The sequence below is a fragment of the Triticum aestivum genome, chromosome 1A, assembly GCF_018294505.1.
Source record: "Triticum aestivum cultivar Chinese Spring chromosome 1A, IWGSC CS RefSeq v2.1, whole genome shotgun sequence".
In the NCBI taxonomy this organism is placed as follows: domain Eukaryota; kingdom Viridiplantae; phylum Streptophyta; class Magnoliopsida; order Poales; family Poaceae; genus Triticum; species Triticum aestivum.
The window spans coordinates 24,751,751-24,761,538 of NC_057794.1; the positions used below are offsets into that span (position 1 = coordinate 24,751,751).

Sequence of the window (9,788 nt, forward strand, 5' to 3'; positions counted from 1 at the left end):
GTATTTTTTGGTATTTTAGTGTAGCAAAGGGTGCATAAGCTCACATGCTCCATGTAAGGGTGCGGAGGTGTTATTAAGTGGTAAGCGCATCATCTAACATGGACCCTCAAACCGCCAACATTTGTCCGGCCCTCGCAGTACAGTCGTGTTTTGCTATCCAATGCGGTCTTGTATTCATCTGCTGACTGGTCTGGACATTTCTTTTCCCTCAAATCGGAAGCGAACTGGGGGGTGTGGGCTTCCGGACCGCTGTCACGCACGCATCCGACAACCATGGCCCACCCAGAACCCCCTCTCGTGCTTTCTCTCCAAGAAACTAAGCTTGGGGATGCCACAGAAGGCATCCCCTCTTTCGTCTTCAACATTATCAGTAACCTTGCATGGGGCTATATTTTTATTCATCACATGATATGTGTTTTGCTTGGAGTGTTATTTTCTTTTATTGAGATTTTATTTCTGTTATTTAGAATAATATTTTGTATCTTTTATTTCAATAAAGGTGTCAAGGATAGCCTTCACCGTGCTTAGTTTGCAAGTATATGAATTGTTGTTTCAAAATAGAACATTGCACACTATTGCGTGAATTCTCTAGAAAAGTCAGAACTTGACAAAATGCTGAAATTTTGACACAATAAGCTATGATAAAGTTTCTACAGTGTTGTAAATTTTCAGAATTTTTTGAGTTAAATAAGTATGGATCATTCTTTATCCTTTACGTGTTGTCCAGTTTAGACAGATTGCTGTTATGATTGCATTGTTTTCGTATGTTTGCTTGTTTAATGATTCTATTTGAGAATAGGAGTATTAAATATGCAGAGGCATTTAGTATGCAATGTTTAATTATAATTTTAGTGATTTGTTACAGTAGGGAATGATAAGGTTTTGCATGAATTTATACTAACTTATCTCATGAGTTCTTGTTGAGTATTGTGTGCATGAAGTTCTTAAGATTAAAGGAACCGTGATATGAGAGGAATTAAGGAGACACAAGAGCTCAAGCTTGGGGATGCCCAAGGCATCCCAAGTTTTTATATGACTATGGATGATGAGATATTATATCAACATCATATCGTCCCAATAATTCAACTTACCACTTGGATCCATCCACTTTAATCGAATATGTATTTCTTCCACAATCTCTTCATTGCTATTGTATAAAAAATGTATAACGATGTGTAAATATAGTATAAATATAAAAAATGAAATAGCAATAATAGTAGTAGCACGGGGCTAAAACATGCACTACTGCTATTTATTAGTAGTGAGGGTCCGATCCATGCTACTGCTACCACTAGTAGCAATAGCGTGGGGTCAGACACGCGCTACTGCTAACAATGAGTTGTAGCGCCGTAGAAGTAGCGCCGGACACCGCGTACTACTAGACCTAAACTCCGCGCTACTACTAGGGTTTTCCCTACTAGTGTTAGTAGCACAGTAGTTTGATAGTTTTGATAATAGCAGTAACAGTAGCAATAGTAACAGGAACAACAACTTGTGAAGATTGTAACAGCAACACCAATAGTAACTTAGTAAAGATTAATATGAGAAAAAACATAGGCATTAGATCAGCGATGGATATTTGTGTTGGATGACATTCACCATATAACAGTCACAATCTAGAGCGATACACAATAGCTCTAATGTAGGCATGTATTATGTACTCCCTCTGTAAACATTTATAAGAGCGTTTAGAAAGTGCAGTTCAAATTTCGCAACACTACGCAAATTGTGTCGTTTCCCATTTTGCCTCGCGCTCACTCACTCTGCTGATTCCCCTCCCTCTCACCGCACTCTCTCCCCAAATCCCTAGCTCCCTCTCGCCGGCGCCGCTCTCCCTCACGCCGGCGCCGCTCCCTAGCTCGCCCGCGTCGGCGTCGCCCCTTCTCCCTTTCTCCTGCGCTGCCTTCTCCCTCTCGCCGGCGTCTCCTGCGCCACCTTCTCCCGCTCGAGGCAAAGTTGCCCTTTTTACCAAGGTCGAGGAGGAGCGGGAGGACAGCCTTGTCCTGCTCGACGGCGGTGACGGATTTCTTCTGCTTGACGACGCCGGCGACGAACACCGGCGCTCCTCGTCGCCCTCGACCTGCAAGGAGGAGCGCCTACCCCATGTTGAGCCGCAGATTTGCTGGAGCAAGGAGTGCGTGAAGAAGCCCCTGCAGCGGCAGAAGTAGGGGCGGGGGAGTGAGTCGGACGCCGGGGTCGTCCATGGCGTCATCGAAGCAGAGCAGCGGTGTGTCCTTGTTCAGGCTGCGGCAGCTCCTCCATGCGCCCCTCCATCTTCCTCTGCTGCGTCGACGGTGGACTGTGTCTGCAGGTACTCTTCTTGCTTCTCTGTATGGATGTATGGATGATTCGAGGAGTACTATTGTCTAGAGAAGTGCATACAAGAATTGCTCTAGGGACTCAACGATGCTAGAGTGGTAGGCGTGCTGCTTTTACCCCAGAAATAATCATACTGTATCTAGGAGTAAAATGCCAAATAGGAATGCCAATGATGTTGTGCTGCTTCTTTTCATACTGCGCTTCTTTTCATACTCAGTTTGTATCGGCAATTTTTGCAAGAACACATGTGCTATAGCAAATGTAGTGGAGCAGGTATCCAACCAATCACCTGTCATTTGCTACTGCTATAGCAAATGCAGTCTTATCTACTGCTGCTTCTGTGAATCTTTTGTTCGAGTACAAATGATGAAATGTGGGCGTTTAGTTTATAAGAAAATGCCAGTGCGGCAAGACTCTCAACAGTGTATGCTTTACATTGCTCTGCTTATCACCATGAGCAGCCTGACCATGATCTTTTAATTTTGTCCAATTAATCTACCACTAGAACGAGTACTCTTTCATTAGCCTATTTATCTACTTCCACTAGAGGCATGTTTGTGTTATTTTTTTCTAAGAGGTGCAGGAATAAAAGAAGGCTGACGGCAGAGTATCATCTTATTAGCGCAAGCTTATTTGGTGAATTATCAGCCGAGTCCTATTAGTTGGTGAATTATTAGCACAATATTAGGAGCTCCTCGTTCATGTTGAATTGATGTAGAAAGGACTAGGAGTAATTATCTCCTCTCCTACTCCAACAAACAAAAGGAAATTTAGAAACTCTCCTCTCCAACAAACAACATAAAATTCAGAAATTTGCATACAATTCAGAATATTTCAGAAAATGTAATCATACAAAGCCTTTTCTTCTCCTCTGTCTCCTCTCCAACAACTTCAAAAACTTCATATAATTTTTTTCTGAAATCATACATAGCCTTTCACAACTTCATATAAAATTCAGGTAATGTAATCACAGAAAACCTTTCCGCAAATTCAGAAATTTCATATAAAATTCTGGGATAAATTCTGAAACTTCCTAAAATTCATATAAAATTCCTAAAATACAGAAATTCATATGCTCTCCTCTCCTTTCCACTACAGACATCGAGTACAAGACTTTCCATTACAAACATCGAGTACAAGCATCTCCTCTCCTTGCCTCTCCTCTCCTATCCTCTCCTCTCCTTTCCACACTAGTCAATGCCTTTCCACTACAAACATGGAGTACAAGCCTTTCGCTACAAGCCAAACATGGAGTACGGTATCTCTCCCTTTCCAATCCAAGCTCACTGGACATCTTGTTCTAGAATATCCATGGCATGTTCATAAACTTCACGGGGAAAGTGAATCCTAGGTGGTAGGATTCCTTGCCTTTCCAATCTATCCTTGCGCAAATGTGGAATTTTGTATGAATTTTCCCCTTCATGGTTCATCACTTCTACCATGACGGTTTGAAGTGTTAGAAATATTCTGTTGAGTTTTCCGGCATCATACTCATCAAATTGTTCCTGCACACCTTGAATCAATTCTTTGATAGTTGTGGGTGCTCTATAGTCGGTCAAAGACTCAAGGGATCTGAAATATTCAAGATCAAGTGCATTTAGATCAGGAGAATTTGGTTGCTAGTTTATTATTTTAATGTCCAGACCAGTTGTAGCCACAGCTTCTGCAAACTCTGCATCACCTGGAAGAATGTGCGTTCTTGCGTTATCTTGCTGGATCAATATTGGATTAGTATCATCTGCGGGCCAGACTTCCTTTATTCCAGGAACCACTTTTTCTATCATATACCTCCTCATTACCCGTCGGTTCACGTTGGCAGACTTGATTTCAATGGTCCCTCTTGCTCTATACTCACTTCTTCTAGTAGCAGGAATCTCTTGCACAAAGGGCCAGACACCAATTTTACCTGAGAATGTCATATTGCCTTCAGCATCATATCTAGGTCGAGCAACAGCGGTCAGAAACATCACTTCCCCAATACAGTTTTTGTTCCGAATAGTTCTGACCGGGTCATCTTCCTCGGGGAGGAGGTAGTAGCATCTGTTCATTTTTGTCATATAGAACCACTTTTCGTCAATATGCACAATGTTGTGCATACTGATGAATTTAGGTCTTGGAGCTGCTAAGGTGGTCTCATCAAGCACTGACAAACAGAACTGGATCCTTTCTTTTTTATTCTTTTCTTTCAAGGATGGCTTCAAACGATTGGAGTGCCTTCTAATCTTGCGAAGCTTGAGTTTCTTGTAGAGTGTAGTATGACTGACACCCAATTAGCGAGCAAGTGACCTGAGAGTCGACCTTCTATTCAAAGGAACTGTGGGGATTTGGGATAGAGTATCATCCTTTCCTTTCCTCCCGCATCTTTGTTTCCTTTCGCTGGATACATCCACCTCTTGACCAAGCGCTTTTTGTCGCTCTGCTATCGTCCAGTTTTTCAAATATGTTGAACACCAACTTGAAAAATTTGAGCAACATCCTTCCTGTCATTTCTTTTGAACTTGCCACCCCTAGCCAGATGCAAGGTATGAGTGCCATGTAGGCAGCATATCTCTGCTCATCTGTCATTGACTTTCTTTGCCTACGCAATTGCAGACCACCTACAGTAGTAAAAGAAAAAGAAACTTAGGGAAATGATGGAGGCCTTGATGATCACAAGATAGACCACATGTGCGGGTAGCTAGCTAGAGTGGCTAGCAGGAGTACCTGCTGCTTGACCATGCAATGCTTCTTCTTCTTCTTGGAGTTCCATGTCAACTTCTTCTTGGAGTTCCATGTCAATGTCTTCTTGGAGTTCCATGTCAACTTCTTCTCGTGCAGGTGGAGTACTTGCTTGAGGTCCAGGTTCATCCTCTTCTGGTGGAGAACAATTCAGGTCAAGGTTCAACATCTTCGTGTTGCTGTTGTTGTTGCTATTGCTCTTGATATTGTTGATGTGTGCTACTAATTTACTCCTGGTGCTGCTACTAATTTGCTGATGTTGTTGTTGCTTGAGCTACTGCTGCTGCTGCTATGTTTGTTGCTGGAGTACTTGCTTGAGCTACTGCTGCTAATTTGTTGATGGAGTACTTGATTGAGCGACTGCTGCTGCCATTGTATTGCTGCTTCTCTTGCTTATATCTGCATGAACAAGTCCATCAAATGACATAATCTTCAGTTTATATGGTTCAGAACTGGTTAAGTTTATAAGCTAAAACATTAGATATGCAGATGTTTGAACTCTCTGTAATAAATTTATATGGGGTATCATTAGATGCTGCTGCAAAGATTCGGCTCTCTGTAAATTCTGCTAACAGATAATTTTAATACAGACAAGTGCTATATATGATGTTCCTGACCCACAATCAGTAGGAGTACAATGCTCTTACAAATTTTGCATAGTGTAGAAATTAAACTTGTGAATGTTGTACTCATACTGTTGTAGAGATTCATGTTGTGACAATCATAGTTGATCCATTTAGACAAGGAGTATCGTGCAGTAGGAGTACAATAGTCTATATTTTGACAGACAAGTGCAGCATCCCATAGTGAATTCTCCTGTAAATTATGTAAATAATGCATAGGCAGACATGTGCAACATCTCATGATAATGTGAATATGGTTCCTGTTTGAAGAATCACCCGCTGAATTTATATGGAGTAGTTTCTGAATAAGAGTAGTAATGCAGAATAGTGTGAATTTATATGCATTAGCTTATTCAGCTGTAGAGATTCATATACATTTTCCCAGATTGACCAAATAAATTTGAACTCTTTGTAATACTCCGTTAGAGAAAAAAATTATATGGAGTATCATTAGATGCTGTTGTACAGATTCATAGTAATGCTACTGTAGAGACAAAATGCTCCTTCATGGTACTCCTCCTTTTATTTATACAGAAATGCAGGAGTACTCTAGGATCATTCAACTGATCCATTTGTAAATTTTGTGTCAATCTGCTGAATCTAGTAATCTTTGGCATTTTGCAGACGCGTACGATTCGCTTGATTCGGGTGGGAACATTACAATCAAGTGGGCACTGGAATGGTCATGTGATGCACTGTTTGAAGTTAAGACTAATTCAGTTTAGTCTGTTTGAAGCTAAGACAGATTTCCTTGGCATTTCACTAGATGTGGTGTTAATGGCCTGAAGATTTTATCAGATTATCCACCATTCATCCTGCAACCGGACTGGCAAATACTGCTGAATATGTTCAGAAGCAGAAATTGGAACAAAGGAAAACATCATATGCTCCGACCAGATTAATTTCCAACTTAGCTACTCCCTCCGTTCCCAAATAATTGTCTTTCTAGCCATCTCAAATGGACTACAACATACGGATGTATGTAGACATGTTTTAGAGTGTAGATTCACTCATTTTGCTCCGTATGTAGTCACTTGTTGAAATCTCTAGAAAGACAACTATTTAGGAACGGAGGGAGTAGATGCCTAGTTATGGGAATCGACCAGATTAATTTCCAACTCAGCAAGATCGTTGCTATGGAGATAGAGGAGTCGTAGGTTGGGCATCGCCCCCTCCTCAAATCCCAGGTACGCTATAACATCTCCTTGTCTCCTCTATCAGTCCAGTTCAGTCTGTTTGAAGCTAAGATCAATTCAGTGCATGCCCCTATCGCTACAGAAGTGCACATCAGCTTTCTCATTCTTACATGAGCAAATTTCATGAAAAGAATCTTCTATGAGAACACATCGATTTGGTTTTTTTCAAATGCAGGAGTACTCTATGGATTACAGAAGAATTGATTTGTAAGATTACCCACAAGTGATACTGTGCAGAAAATTGTGAAATTAGTCTGACTTCTACTGTACAGAAGAATTGATTTGTAAGATTGCACACAAGAATTGATCTGAGTTCTGCTATTGTGCAAGGGGTGAGGGAAGGAGAACCTGCCTGGAAGCAACGTGCTGCAGCGGCGGGGGCGAGCTAGGTGGGCTGTGCGCGGCGAGGACCAATCTGGGGCGGCGACGACCAAGCTGGGCGGGGCGGCTACCAAGCGGGCACAACGGCGGCCAAGCTGGGCGGGCGCGGCAGCAACCAAGCGGGCGCAGCGGAGGCCGAACTGGGCACCTAGGATCGGGACCGAGCGCCTGGACGAAGGGGGCGAGTACCTGCAGGCGGGGCCCGAGCGCTTGGACGAAGGGGATGACGCGAGCTCCTGCAGGAGGAAGATGGCACGCTGGAGAAGGAAGACGGGCGAGCTCCTGTAGGAAGAAGACGACGCGAGCTTTGGAGGAGGAAGACGACTCAAATTTCAAATCGAGGGTAAAACTGTCCATTTCCCCATTTGTCGGCTGTGTCCTAAAATTCTAAACGCTCTTATAAAAGTTTACAGAGGGAGTATATACACTAGTAGAAAACAGGGCTTTGGTCCAAGGCCAGATAAGGGCATTAATCCCGGTTCTCTTATGAACCGGGACCAATGGGTGCATCAGTCCCGGTTCGTGAGGCCAGGGCGCCGGCCGGGCCTCGGGGGCCATTTGTCCCGGTTCGTCTGACCCCTTTGGTCCCAGTTCCAGACATGAACCGGGACCAATGGGCCCCGCTCCTGGCGCAGAACCTTTAGTCCCGGTTGGTGGCTGGAACCAGGACTAAAGGTCAGTCTTCTGTCCCGGTTCTAGCCACCAATCGGGACTAAAGAGATGCCTATATATACCCTCGCCCCTGCCCACCCTCTCCACTATTTTTTGGCCGTATGGGAGGTGTGTGCATGCGCTGCTCTCCCTTCTATGCATGCACATGAGGTGTCCAGTGAAATGCGTGAGCCACACTTAAGCTTTCTCCTCTCCAAGCTCGACCTCCAAGCTTCATTTTCCTCAAGATTTGTCTAGGTTTGGATGTCCATCCCGTCCCGTCCCCGTCCTCACTGCAGTCGATCGCCCGCGCCAATCTCGTCGCCGACACCACCGCGGTGAGCCTCTTGTTCTTGTCTTCTTTCTAAATGAAAAAAATTCTTAATTGTATGATTTAGATATATACTTGTATAATTTTCTTACTTTTATTATTGTTTGTTATTATATAGTGCCATGGTTTGGTATCCGCCCCTGTCGGCCCTCGTCCTGTCTATGATTCGGATGTGGTATATTACCTTTTATAACTATTTGTTTCATTTAGTGTTTATGACAATTATGCGGACCAACGTGACATAGATGTTTTATCTAGGAGGTATGTGAACCAGAAATTCCAACCGACCCTCTTGTCGAGAGGTTAAATTTAGTTGAAAAAGAAAACAATTACTTGAAAAAAAATTAAAAAGAATTGAGGAGGAGGAGATGGAATTGGAGTTGCATGTTGCGGATGTCGTCGATGATCACAAGATCAAGATGGATGCAACGCGCTTGAAGATTAGAAAGATTAGAAAATATGCCACTGATACTGAGGCTTGGTATCATTATGTCGTTGGATCAATTGTTACCTTAGTTGCGGTTATGATCACATTTGTTGTTGCATTTAAATGTTTGACATAGTTTCAATGTATGTTTAATTAGATGCTCTAGAGATCTATATGTTGTTCAATGAGAACTATGTATGAACTTTAAGTATTTATTTTTTCAGTAATAACATTTAATCACTACTATACTTTGGTTTTAATGTGATGATGAACTTGTATTAATTTGGTCACTTCTCTATTCATGATGTTCTGTAATGGTTTTTGATACACTTAATTATATAACACACGCAGATGAACCGACAATGGATGTACGATGACAGACGCACCTGCGAGTACATTGAGGGCCTGCATAATTTTCTCGAAGTGGCTGAGGCTAACAAGCAGAATGGTTTTATGTATTGTCCATGCCCTGTCTGTGAGAATACGAAGGATTACTCTAACTTGAAAATCCTTCACGTCCACCTGCTTGAGAAGGGTTTCATGCCACACTATAATGTTTGGACCAATGACGGAGAAAGAGGGGTTATGATGGAAGACAATGAAGAAGAAGAGAATGATGACAACTATCCCCCTGAATACGGTGATACTGCAATGGGGGAAGCTGAAGATCAAGAGGAACCAGACGATGTGCCCGATGATGATCTTCGCCGGGTCATTGTTGATGCAAAGAGACAATGCTAAAGTGAAAGGGAGAAGTTGAAGTTCGATCGCATGTTAGAGGATCACAAAAAGGGTTGTACCCAAATTGCGAAGATGACAACACAAAGCTCGATACCACACTGGAATTGCTGCAATGGAAGGTAGACAATGGTGTATCTGACAACGGATTTGGGAAGCTACTGAAAATAATGAAGAAGAAGCTTCCAAAGGATAACGAAGCTCCCCTCGGGATCAGCTGCGTCAGGCGCCCCAGGCAGATAAGGCGGATCGCCTGTGGGATGTGCGCCTACATCTAATTCGTCAGCCAGGCGGATCGCTCCCGCGGCGGGGTTAGGCGGGCCCCCTGCACGTGGCCTCGGTCGGCCACTGTCCAAGGAGGGGACAATTGGGCCCTCTGCGCGTGGCCCAGGAGGGGTTGTGCA

At 43.2% G+C, this 9,788-nt stretch overlaps 1 long non-coding RNA gene across 2 annotated transcripts; it reads left to right on the forward strand.

Annotated features, from left to right (window-relative positions):
• The first annotated feature begins 1,669 nt into the window (after positions 1-1,669).
• On the forward strand, positions 1,670-7,727 carry LOC123187568 (uncharacterized). 2 transcript variants are annotated; one of them, XR_006494037.1, is made up of 6 exons: positions 1,670-2,311; positions 5,137-5,191; positions 6,285-6,347; positions 6,427-6,847; positions 7,032-7,063; positions 7,187-7,727. It is a non-coding gene; the product is annotated as an uncharacterized lncRNA (long non-coding RNA). The 2 variants fall into 2 exon arrangements; XR_006494036.1 differs by lacking the exons at positions 1,670-2,311; positions 5,137-5,191; positions 6,285-6,347 and having other exon boundaries at positions 6,359-6,847.
• Positions 7,728-9,788: the final 2,061 nt, after the last annotated feature.